Source organism: Oryzias latipes, chromosome 1 (genome assembly GCF_053564925.1).
Source record: "Oryzias latipes strain Hd-rR chromosome 1, Olatipes_Hd-rR_3.1".
NCBI classification, from domain to species: domain Eukaryota; kingdom Metazoa; phylum Chordata; class Actinopteri; order Beloniformes; family Adrianichthyidae; genus Oryzias; species Oryzias latipes.
In genome coordinates, this window is record NC_136237.1 from 30,291,090 (window position 1) to 30,303,732 (window position 12,643).

A 12,643-nucleotide genomic window follows, 5' to 3' on the forward strand; every position below is an offset into this window, starting at 1 on the left:
GGTTTATTTTTTCCCTTGGAATCTGTTACTTACCAAGAAGGAGGGAATTTAATCTAGCCGTTTACGAGTGGATGCTTCAGAATGGAGCGCAGCAGGAAGCTTGTGGCCCACCCAGCGCATTTTTTTTGTCACAAATACGATTTTTTTCAAAGCAGCATTTTTTTTCGTCTGCTCCTCATATACAACAATTTGAATAAAGAAACACTCAGAGTTGTAATTCCAAGCCTAATTTTCTTAACATGTGTCCACAATCATGCAGTTTGGAGAGAATCTTTAGGTACTGTTTTTGTTTTTTAATTTGTTTTTCCCTGTTTGCCCTCTGCCAGGTTTATATCAAGAAATGCAATTGGAAAACAAACCTTAACCTTACTACATCTATTACTTCCTTTCTAATCTCTCTTTCTTTATCTTTGTTTGCCTTTTTTCTAAAGTTATATTTGAAAAGGGCGACGCAAAGGACAAGCGACACCTACAAGGAGAAGATTGTGTATTTTAAGCTTTCACATTGAGCTTCAGCATGAAAATGACAAACCTATACATGATAAATGACCCACAACTCCCAAAATTTGTCTTACTATTACAAGATGACAGACATGATACACCAACATTTGCCTTCAGGGGCTTACAAAAACAGCACACTGCCAAGCCATAGTCCTCTCAAATACATGCCATGTATTACTTAGATCATAATGAAGCATATTGTAGAGGAAGTGAGTAATTAAAGGGTAAAGTCTGGTTAATAATGGACTAGTATCGCTCATTGTCTTACTTATAATTATCAAAATGAATGTTACACACACACTTTCATAGACACTCAGTCACAAAAATACAAATTAGTAGTGCAGCTATTATTGTGGCATTCCTTATGACTCCCGTTTAGTTATTTATTTACTTATTTATATTCTTCTACTGTGTAATCACAGTTATATTCATTACGTTTACCCTCATCATTCATTTTAAACTTAAGCAGAAGCCTGTTTTGTTAATTTGTCTGCATTTGGACTACAGCTATTTCCTCTGAAGCCCACATATTCATGCTTATTATCATAATTTCTGAATATAAAAGAAGAAAAATCACAGACATTCTCAAAATTTTGTCTCTTAGGATTGTACCATTTCTTTGCATGGTTCATCTAAAGATTTGAACTGCATTGATGCCTGGTTGTCATCCAAACTGTGGACGAGCACATCTACCTTTAGATGAATTTAGAATCTTGGTTAAAAACTTCTAACAAAAAAACTGTTTTTGTCATGTGTATTGTTGACGTTATAAACATCTTTATATCACACCTTGCTGCACTGAGCTGTCTCAAAGCCTGCATTGTGGTCTTGGCCGGGACATTTGCCTCCTGTTCCTATTGATCTTTTTCTCAGAAGCTGTTTATGTTTTAACATGATTAGTCTCTCCTTGGTGTCCTTCAAGCAAATTTTTTGCACCGGTAGGACTTTTCCCTATCAACCCCCACCAATTTTTCTGTTTTGTTTGGGTTGCACCGTCTCAAATGTCCTCTGAGCTTTTCATGTGTTCATAGTGGGCTTCCTGGTTGATTTAGTTCTCTTTTCTCGCAGTCTATAAAGCCTCCTTGCATTTTCGTGAAACCTTAATGCCTGTATTCAGTGTATTAATGGTAGTTGATCAATCTAGTTTATGGGTTTATAGCTATTCATCAACCTATAAAGAACCTTCCTCATCAACGGGAACTTAGTTGTGTTTGGTTTTCATGCAAGATATTAATGGAGTTTTATTTTGGATCCATTTGAATTACTATAATACCATTAAAGCATTTTTATTTAGTCAGATCGGCATTTCTAAATCTATTCCAGATGGTGAATTGAACCAGTGATTGTAGATCTTGCTCAAATGTCTATTGCCAAGCATTGATGCACTTGACAGCAACTTATGCAATTCCCATTGAATTTGCATTTAATTTGTCTTGTCTAATTTGTCCTCTGCAGTCAAATCATCTTGTTAATGGCACCCCTAAATGTTTCAAGTATTTCATTAGCCATGTGTGGCTTCAAGTCATTGAATTTCTCGTTGTTTGTTCAGGCAAATGTTCTATCAATCAATAGTTGCTGTTTCGCTCCTCTGGGGATTCCTCCTGTATTGAACCATCCTTGTCTTGTTGCTTGACAGGAACTTCAATGCTGTGCAAAGTCTGGCTGCTGGCTGGTGTGGTTCGACTTCATCGCCAACTTCTAAGGGTTCATCCATGACAAAAACATCAGGACACATGTAAACTGCTGGATTCTAGCTATAGTTTTACACTAAATAGAGTTCCACCACACTCAAAAAAACAGAGTACTTTAATTAAAGAGCTACTCTAACGAAAAGGGTGTTTTCAATATGTTCTTGTAGGATTTTTTCTCATGGTAAAGGGCATATAAAAAGAAAATTGAAATTCTGTTAAAGTATTTCATTATTCAAATCGTTGTAAATCAAGAGCAGACAAAATTGGGACATAGGTGCCACTATCTGCGGGCCACAAGCTACCTGCTCCATTCCATTCTGATGCATCAACTAGCAGACAAATATATACTGTCCTAAAAAACGACAGTTTTTTTTTTATTTTGGCTAAAAACGGCATAATCATAATTAAAGGTCAGATGGGATCGCTTTTACAATAAATCAATGGATGATTGTAGAGAGACTTTACCACAAGTTGGACAATAAAGAGTGATTGAAAAGTGAAAGAGTATTTATTTTCATCTACATGTTATATCTTCGATGAACAGTTGTGTCCCAGTTGCCATGTGTCTGTCACAGATTCTGACCAATGAATATTCAAATGACTACAACTAACATTACATTTGTCAGGCCTGCTTTTCAGTGGCTACTTGAGGAATCACGCCCAGCAAAAGAGCTCATTCACAAGCATCTGTCACCTGATGCTCCCACCCACTAATGTGCAAGTGCGCATGTGTGCATAGCAGAGAGTGTGTGTTTTTGTGGTCATTGCGCCAAAACATGGGGGTTCCCTTTGAAAATAGCTGTATGCCAAGAGGGACCCAAAACGCTGTGAAAGACGAATCTGCGTTTGTGTTCTCAAGTCTGAGCGGCGGTTCTGCAAAAGTTTAAAACAGTTGTCCCCGTTTTATTTAATAAAATAAATGTGCTTATTCCTGGGAAGGGTTTCCTGGCATCAAAAGCAGGCGATATGAAAGGTGAATGTCAACGTTTGATGTAAAGCTTCCCACTGCTAAACTTCAACTTCAATCAGCCTCTTAACTGTTGCACACACATGAGCACAGCTAGTGTTTTACGTTAGAGTTCAACCATGAAAACTTAAAACGGCAGAAGCCTGAAGGGTCAGTGCAAAGCACAAAGCCGTCAGTTTGCTCATCTGTTTACATTGAGTTCCCAGTTTGTGTAGGTTGTAGCAGCAACAGGGGCATTTATGTTGCTTTATTGTGTGATTTTTTTGAATGAACACGCAGTGAATTTGGCAGCCGTTCGCTGGTTTACCATCTGCTACTTACAGAGCAAGCAAAAGGAGTGCGCTCCCCACACTCGCTCAAACACCTGTCAGTCCACATGGTTTTGTGTGCTCACTCCTTTGCCGTGCCACACTTACTTGTTGGAATAATCATGTGGTTTATTCAGTTGGTTTTATGTTTAGGGTGAGGCGTCCAAAGGGTGGAAACCATCATTAAATCTGACATCATTCCTCTGAAATACACACAGAATCTCCACCAATGACAACAACAATGCAGATGCATGACAGCACAAAAACGGAGGAGGATTGTGCATTACCTGCATTACAAACAAAATGCACTGCTTTGCAATATCAAAGATGTGGGTAGTTTTGGTTTGTGAATGTGTGTTCTATTATAAAAAAAAAGGTGTCATAATAGCCCCCCTGCTGCTCAGACCTCAATTAACCCCCTGCAATTGCACAGCAGAGACAGAGCAAGCGGCCTGGCAGAGGGAGGAAGGGATGAAAGAAATGGCTGGATGATGGTGACAGCAGATTGATATAAAGATTTAAAACAGTGGATTTTGTGATTGCTATATTTCTCCATCTCTGAAGGGTTGTATTGCCTCTCCATGCTTTCATCCATCCATCTACGCCCATGACCGTTCCCCCCACCCCCACCCCTAGCCGGGTGGTGTAAGAGGCCCCCTAGGGCAGATGGAAAAACTGAATTCAAGAGAGAGACCTGGACAATGGCCGCTTGAGGCAGCTATACAGACCTTAAATGTAAACCCCCCCCGGCATGAGGGAAAATACATAAACACCTGGGGTGGTAGAAGAAGAGGGGGGAAAAGAGCGTATTTTTTAAATATTAATATTAGCCTACATATAGAGACAACAAATTTGAAAATATTGCTTTGGCTGTTGAGAAATCAGAAAAACAGGCTTTAAAAAGATGTGTAAATGAGTCAAGGAAGAGCAAAAAGTAACTTTGAGTGATGCCGAGCAAACAACACGATTGCTGTGCGGCCTATTAAAGTTGCCGGAGTTCATTTGAAGGAGTGACAACCTCATCCTGTTTCAACTTTGTTCGATCCACACTCTCATAAAGTGGATATAAACTAAGATATTAAGTTTAAGCCATTAGCTTGCCTGGCAGCATTATTCTCCCACCCTCAGCAGATCTGAGGTGAAGACAGCAAGTGTTGAAGGACTTAAACAGTCACATGACAAACCTCATCACACCCGGTTACAAATATCCGCACATCACTCTGCCCAAACTCAAAAGTCAATGTACAAGTGTTTTGCTTTCAGGCATTTTTGGATTAAATTTATGCACACAAACACACAATGACACTGAAGGGAGACAAGGGTCAGACAGGACTGATTGTCTCTTCCAGAGCATATTGATTTTTCCCACACTCCTACTTCTACACACCTCCCTCTCATTCTTTCCCCTCTGCTCTGTCTCCTCATATTTTTCTTTCCCTCCCTTTCTCCCTGTTCTCCTCCTTTTTTCAAACAAAGTTTCTTCTTATAAATCTCTCTGTCACACCTCTTCTGAACTTCCCCTGTTTCTTTGATCGGTTCTGGGTTGGTGAGGAGACTCAGCCTCAGTCTAACCTCAGGAGCTGACTTGTGAGTTTTCAGAACAACAGTGGAACAGATCCACAAAAAACTCTGCCTAGATTCAGCCAGACAAGGGACATTGTTGAGCAACCAAAACTACTTTCCCAAGTAACCATTCTTCTACACCTTACTTCCCTACTGTGGCCCTGTAGTGTATATAACACCAACAAATCGCTCAATGTGAAAACATACTAAAGATCATGACAATTAAAAAAGCAAAGCAAAAAAAACACATTACATTTTACACCCATTACATTTAGTTTCTGGAAGTTTTTTTATGAGTTCTAAAATGTAATTTTGTTTTGTTTTTAAATTTGTTTTGCTTTTTATTGCTGTTGTGATCTTTAATATGTTTTTGCATAGAGTGATTTGCTGATGTGATTTGCACTTCCGGACCACCTTACTTCCCCCTGTAGGATGCAAGATTCCACAAAAACATTCTTTGCATCCCTCTGAAAGCAGCCTTCTGGAAGAAAGCCCATCTGCAACAGGATTCCCGCAGCGAATTACATGCCATATCAGTACTGAAGAGATTTTTCTTCAACACGGGGTTACAGCAAGCTTTAACTCTCTCACTAACTCATCCTACTGAAGTCTCAGGTCAAGCTGGGACATTTTTGTGTTTGTGATGTATTGGGCTATTTCCAGCTTTTTTAAACTTGTCCCGGTCCTCTTGCAGCTTCAACATAAAAAACTGGAACAAATCCTCCAACAAATTCCCAGATAATGTAATGTTTGATGAACAGACGACCCATCTCAACTGTGGGCCAATGCAGTGTTTTGGAGTGTTTGTGTGAATACATAAATATAATAGCTTGTACTAAAGCTGTAATTCATGACTTTATTATTTGTTGTGTGGATGATCTTTTAGTGAGCCTGCTTCAAAAAAAGAACAGAAATGTTAAAAATACTTTTTTTTGGTCTCTTTATGGAAATCAAATGCAAAAGAATGAAAGAATCTTTTTTGTTCCTTAGACACTTGACTTTGTCTTAGTTTGGCGACCACTGTTACTTCCTACCTGTAATCTATTACAGATTACTTGAAAGTGTAGTTTTAAAGTAATTCATTTTAGAACACACTAAATGCGGATTCTTGAATACGCATTTATCCCTGTGTGTTTATACTGGAAAGTCTCTACCTGATACTAGTGCGTGTACTCACAGTTGGATGAGGCTTGGTGTGAAAAATTTTCCTAAAAGTACAGTTGGAGGTAGAGTCTTTAGCCACCAAGCCCGTCTTATGCTGAAGCTCCAAGTTCAAGTAAGAGATAGTTTCTACATTCAAAGTTAGGCTTAAAACATTCCTCTCTGACAGGCTTGTTGTCAGACTAACTAGTAATAAGAGAATATTTAATTTATCGCTCCCTCTACCTAACCTACTTTAATGGGGGGGGGGGGTAATTACAATTTTCATAACATCCATTATACATAAACCTGGCCAGGATGGCCCAATTTCCCTGCTTAGATTAATGTTATATTGCATCAATATTGATATGCTAAAAAGGATTTTCTAATGATTTTCTAAAATAGATTTTCTTTTATTTTCATTATTATTACCATCCGCTATATGTGTCATGGTACATCCAACTTACTATTAACATTTTTGAATTACACTTAATAATAATAACAATTAGTTGCTACTATGCTGCTTGAAGTTAGAAGCTGGGGAAACTATGGTGCACTGAGGTTCTGTCCTCTTATCTCATTTACTTCTGCTCTCCTCCTCCCCGCTATTCTTCATCATTTAGTTATCGTTTAGTTCTCCATGCCTCTGTTTGGTGCGGTACGATTCATGTGTTGTCCCTCGTTGCCACTCCTCTCCGTGGGAGTGATTCCAGATTCCAGTTGGCTCGTCTGTTCTCCTGTACTTGGCCGTGGAGCTCGCCTCTGGCTCGTCTCGTGCCCCCAGCCATACCCCAGTTTCATTCGGACAAAGCCCATCCGTTACACTATTCAAGCATGTAGTTGAAGAGTTAGGTAAGCTCGTACCTCGTACCTCGTCTCTGCTCCTACACCTGGCTGTGGTTCCTGTCTCAGGCTCGACTCGCGCCCCTGTATGTCCCCCCAACCACGGCTGGATGAAGCTCATCTGCTGGACTTTATATATGTAGTTGTAGTGTTAGATAAGTTAATTCTTCTCTAAGATTTCTGGTAAATCACCTGTCCGTCCTGGGGGAGGATCCCTCCTTCATGTGGGCACCCCTGAGGTTTCTTTGTTTTTTCCGGAATCCGGTTTTTTAGGAGTTTTTCCTTACCGCGAAGGGGGGTCTAAGGGCAGGGTTGCCAGTATAGCTTAGTCAGTTTGTTAGTCCATTTTAGTATTTTCCTATTGAACTCCTTGTATTCATGATCCTTTTGAGTTCATGTTTTACTTCGAAGCCCATCGAGACGACTGTTGTTGTGAATTTGAGCTATACAAATGAAATAAATTGATGCTAATTCTTCTTTAACAGTCCTGGTAAATTCAGATATCCAAAGACTCCGTCCGTTTTATAACTGATTTTATGTTTTGTACAATTAGTGAAGCCCGTTGAGACAACTGTGTTGTAATATTGGGCGATATCAAAAAAACTTAGTTGAATTGAATTGAAATGATGAATTGGTGCAAATCTTGCAAATCAGGCTTTCTCTGTCACAGCTCTATTCCAATACATGAAAGACTTGATGTCATATACAGTCATTCCGGCTGAACAAGCTATTAATTCTTCCTTCATGTTCAATTTTCAAACGGTTGGTACTTCCTTGAATTAAAGGGGGCGCCGTCCACATTTCACTATCAAATCTGAGTCCCTGACTGGTTAAAGTTTGACTTGGTTTAACTTTCACGTTGCACGTTCAGTAGCTGCACATTTTGTACATGGAGCCCAAAATGGTTAAAAATGTGTGCGTATCTACCCGTAAATGTGAGTTTAGAATGCAGAGGCCTGAAACGCGTATTTATGTGTGTTTACATCGACTTTTCATTCAAAGTCATCGCTGAGCGCACAACGTAGCTTCAGAGTACTCATTTATTACTGAGTAAAATCAAATGTGTTGTAAAGTTATGTAAAACTTACTTTGTTTGGGATTCCCCCAGAAGTAAAACAGGATACAAATGTGTTTCACTTTTTGATAAGGTGTGATGGTGTAAAATCAACAGCTAAAACGATTGCTCATTTTGTTGTTGGAGTTAGCACCTGATAAAAAATTGGAGGTCAAAACCCTTTAGTCAGTTTAGCTCATACAAGTAAAAATACAGCCCATTTGGTTTGAAATAAGAAAAACCAGAGACTAAACAGAGACTGAGGCCTGTACGTGCTTCACAAAGACTATAGCAAAATGCAACCTCACAAAGGGAGGTTAAAATGAGTCAGCCTGGGGAACTATAACAAAACAGACAACTGTTGTCTTTGTGGGAAAAAAGGGTGAGATACAGAAGCTGCATAAAAAAGGTGTAAGGCTCTAAAAAGGCTATCAGGAAATTTGGCTCGGTAATTTCACTAAAAATTGATTAAATTAAACAAAAGTTACAATCACAAATATGAGTTTTACAGTAAAATTTGTTCATCTGTTGCTATTCTGCTTAAAAATTAGATGTAAGATGAGTTACTGAGCAAGTAATGAGTAAAATATGACTAAAACTCCAAAACCTTACACTACCTTATCTTGATAGGCCAAAAAGTATCCTGTTGCTCTACTGCAAAACTTTTGTACTGAGTCTTGTAGACAGGGGATGTGTGGAATATTTCTACGCCCCACATAATCTCAAATTGGGTTCGGCCGGATGTTTAATCTGTTGTCACAACACTTTCTAACAACCCAGCTCTGCATTACCCACAGTTAGTTTCACACACATGGTTACCTTGAACTCACAGGCTATTTTAGGATTATACCAGTTAGGTTGTTTTGGTTTGTATTCACAAGAAAGCCGCAGTCAGAGAAGCTGTGCTTAAACACACAAACACTAAGTGATAATTATGCCAAAGGATTAAAGTGGCTGAGAATCTTCTGTTGCACCACAAGGACATAATAACGCAACATGTCTGCTTTTGTCTTTCGTCATTGCTAAAGAAAACTTGCTTAAACAAACTCATGTCCTTGATGTATAAACATGTTAACCTCGTCAATTTGGCTCCTTATTTTCAGTGATTTTCAAACTATGATGTATAATTCTGCCACAATAGATAAACAGTCTATATGTTCAGAAAGAGAAAAAGATCAGTTTGAAGTTGCATCTTTAATTAATGTTGGAGAAACCTTAGAAACATCAATTATGTTATTTTCTCTTTTTAAATTACCTGACCCAATCTGTTAACGTACACCAAAAATAAACTTAAAAGAAAGTTAAAAGTCATGTGCAGCAGAAACTTATAGAAATAAACAGAAACTTGTACTTTAGATGAATTTTAGATTCTTCTCTTTTAGAAAAGCATGCTAGCCATGAGAAAAATCCAAAATGGCAGCCATTTGTAAAGATGGCGGTCACTCACTCAATCGTAACAAAAATATTCTATGTCTATTTGCCCCAGTCTCAACAATATGGTCCTGTTTATGCACAAAATACAATTTTAAACATAAGGGGTACCTACAGAATGCTATTACATGCATAAAATGTATATCTATATATACAAATCTTGGATTTCCTCATGGCCAACTTGCTTTTTTGAAAGAGGGGATCTTAGACATCCATGGCAAATTTGGTTTTTGTACCACTAAATGCACAATTATTTAAATAACTCGATCCACTATATGGCAATTTAGATTTTTAGAGAAAAATAATCTGTCACAAGAATCATAACTAAATTTTGTTGTAGCAGTTTGTATTCGAGTTAGCAACTTTATAAATTCAATATCTGGGTTTCACTTGTTATGAAAGCAAGGTATTATAGGATCTTGTGTTTTGCTGTAACAAAGTAGAATAAAACATTACATGTGAGTTTTAGTAATATTTTACTCTTGACATGTTAAGTAACTTGTTTGTTATAATGGATATTTTGTTCAAAATGTGTTGTTTGAAGCAGCAAGACCATGAGGCGTTATCAGATGAAACAAATAATAAAAAAACATCTACTTTTGCAGTCAATCAATTAGAACTTTTTCTTAATTTTGACATGATGACTGCGGATGACTGTTTTTTCTGTTAGTTTTACTAAACACAAGTTAACTTTAGCACAGCTAATAAGTGTTTTTTTTGTTTTTCACTCAGCCAATTGTTTTGTTTTAGTCTTTCTCAGGCACACCGACCTCTGGATCTTTATGTTATGTATCAAACTGACTGAAGCAAATTACCAACAGTGCTTTGTGTGCTTCATATTACTGAAATGAATGTGATATTGAACCATACCAATCATAATCTCGTTATAAAATACTTTAAGGTACTAATGCCACTTGGGATTGCTATATGTTCTACTTTTCCACGATTTATAAAGAAAATAATATATAAATTATATTTTTGTGTGACACACAGGGTAGAGTCTGTGTCATTTCAGTAGTTTGATGGAATGAATAGGGGTTTCATTTTTTTTAATGAAACATTAAAACAGTATAGTAGAGCTCTTGAACAGACCCCAGAAATCAAGGCTGTTTTCATTTACATCCTACATAGTCTTGAATTGTAATTCAAAACTGTCAGCCAAATTCAGACAGAAAAAATTGGTTATTTGCAAATATAGATATAGATATAGATAGATATAAATATAGAAATTTGCTAACTCAGCTGCTTTTAAAAACAGGAAACAGTTTGACCTTCGCTTCTTAATCCAAAACTGAACAGCATACACGGCTTGAGTTCCTCCGTTGATCCAGCAAAGGAGCTACAGGAGCTGCCACCATGGCAGCATGTTGCTTGGTAACAACTTTCTACCATGTGAACCAACTCCCTCTACTTTTTTGCTAAAGCCACAGACATCTCTTTAAAGTATGCTATTAGTAGCCACGTAAACCCCTTGAATAGAAGTTTTTTTGGACACAGTTTTTTTTAATATATTCCAGAACAGCAGCTTATGAACAAACAAATGGTACTCTGGTTGTTGTTGGTAGTAACTTTAAACACATGGGTTTGTGTTTGAAAGCAGCACATCCCAAACTCTGTTTCTGTGCAGAGTAGAGCCCAAGCCGCATAAAACTTTATGCATTTTTGTGTACTTTGAAGGCAAAGATAAATACAATGAATGTATATGTACTTGTACAACAGCACACACTCAGCGTACATGCGAAACTAGACACACCTTTTTCCAAAGCCAACAGAAGGGAGAATTTCCAACACACCAGTCAATTCATGAGCCTCTATTCATCTCCATGGCATCTCTACAGGCCTCAGCAGGGTGTGTGCGAAAGACAACAGGCTTTAAGTCCCATCACAACAAAGGTAACCAGTGATGGATCAAAACACTCATAGTTGAATCTTTTCAATACGAAACTGAGAGCTGTGAGTCAAAGGAATTTAGGAGGGGTTTTACTTTTTTATGTTGCTATTTGTCTGTTTTGGTGTAAACCAGAGTTTTTGTCTGTCTACGTGTGCATCTCTGTGTGAGTGTCTCTGCGCCGCAATGCAGCTGTGTAAGCAGCAACTGTGTTGACAGAGTAACACCCTATAGGTTTCGTTTGTGAGGAGGTGATTGTTAGGCATTAAACACAACATGAGTCTGAGTGAAGATTTGGCGCAGACCAACATTAATTTAAAAATCGATGCATGAATGAGTGAAACAATCTTAAATTTCATTGATGTGGTGTGAACTTGTGTGTGTGTGTGTGTGCTTGTTAGCTAAATGTGAATGCACTTGCCTTGGTAATCTTATACAGGTGTTTTTACGTTTTTGCTTGTGCCTTAGTCACACCTTCCCTTACAGGTGGATACAGGATGTCTGCGGGCGTAAAATGGGGCAAACCTGTGTGGGCAAGGAGGTGGCCGTTACTAAATATAAAGGTCGTAGACATAAAGGATGTTTCATACGTTCCATTTTTGGGATTTCCCTTAAGGTGGCTGCATTTGCTACGTAGGAACTGCTCCCTGTAAGATGCAGCCCTGTCTATGACCGTCAACAGTCCTAAACAAACTCAAACCGGCAGCACTGACACAAGCCAACCCATGTACGGGTGCGTGTAACTGGAAGCTAAAACTCTAGCAGGAACCAAAGATGAGTGTCTCTGGCCCATCTGGTCCAAATCAGAGTTCTTGACACTTCATTGGAGCACGTACAAAAAGCTCACCTCAGTAAAGTGTGAGCTTTGACTCTGATGTATCTGCAATTGAAAGTCTCGTTTCACTCAGAAAACACTGATGTAAATGTGAAATGACCATCCACAGAGCAGTAGTCAACACCAAAATTGAGAAACTGTGTGAGCGCTGTGCATTTTGACTAGAAAAAAGCAGTCCACAATGTGAATCCAAAACAAGAAAAAAATAAAGATAAAAAGCCAAAAGTTTTCAAATGCTTGTTTTGTAAAATGCAATTAACCACCCCATCCAAAACAAGGAGCTGTGTAATATTTCCAGATGGTTTAGTGTGCCCACATTAAAAAAGAAATAAAATAACTGTAAACTAAACCAATGAAAGCCTGAAATGTTTTAGTTTTAATCTTTAAATGAACCCAGGTCTTCCAGACTGATCTGCTGTGAA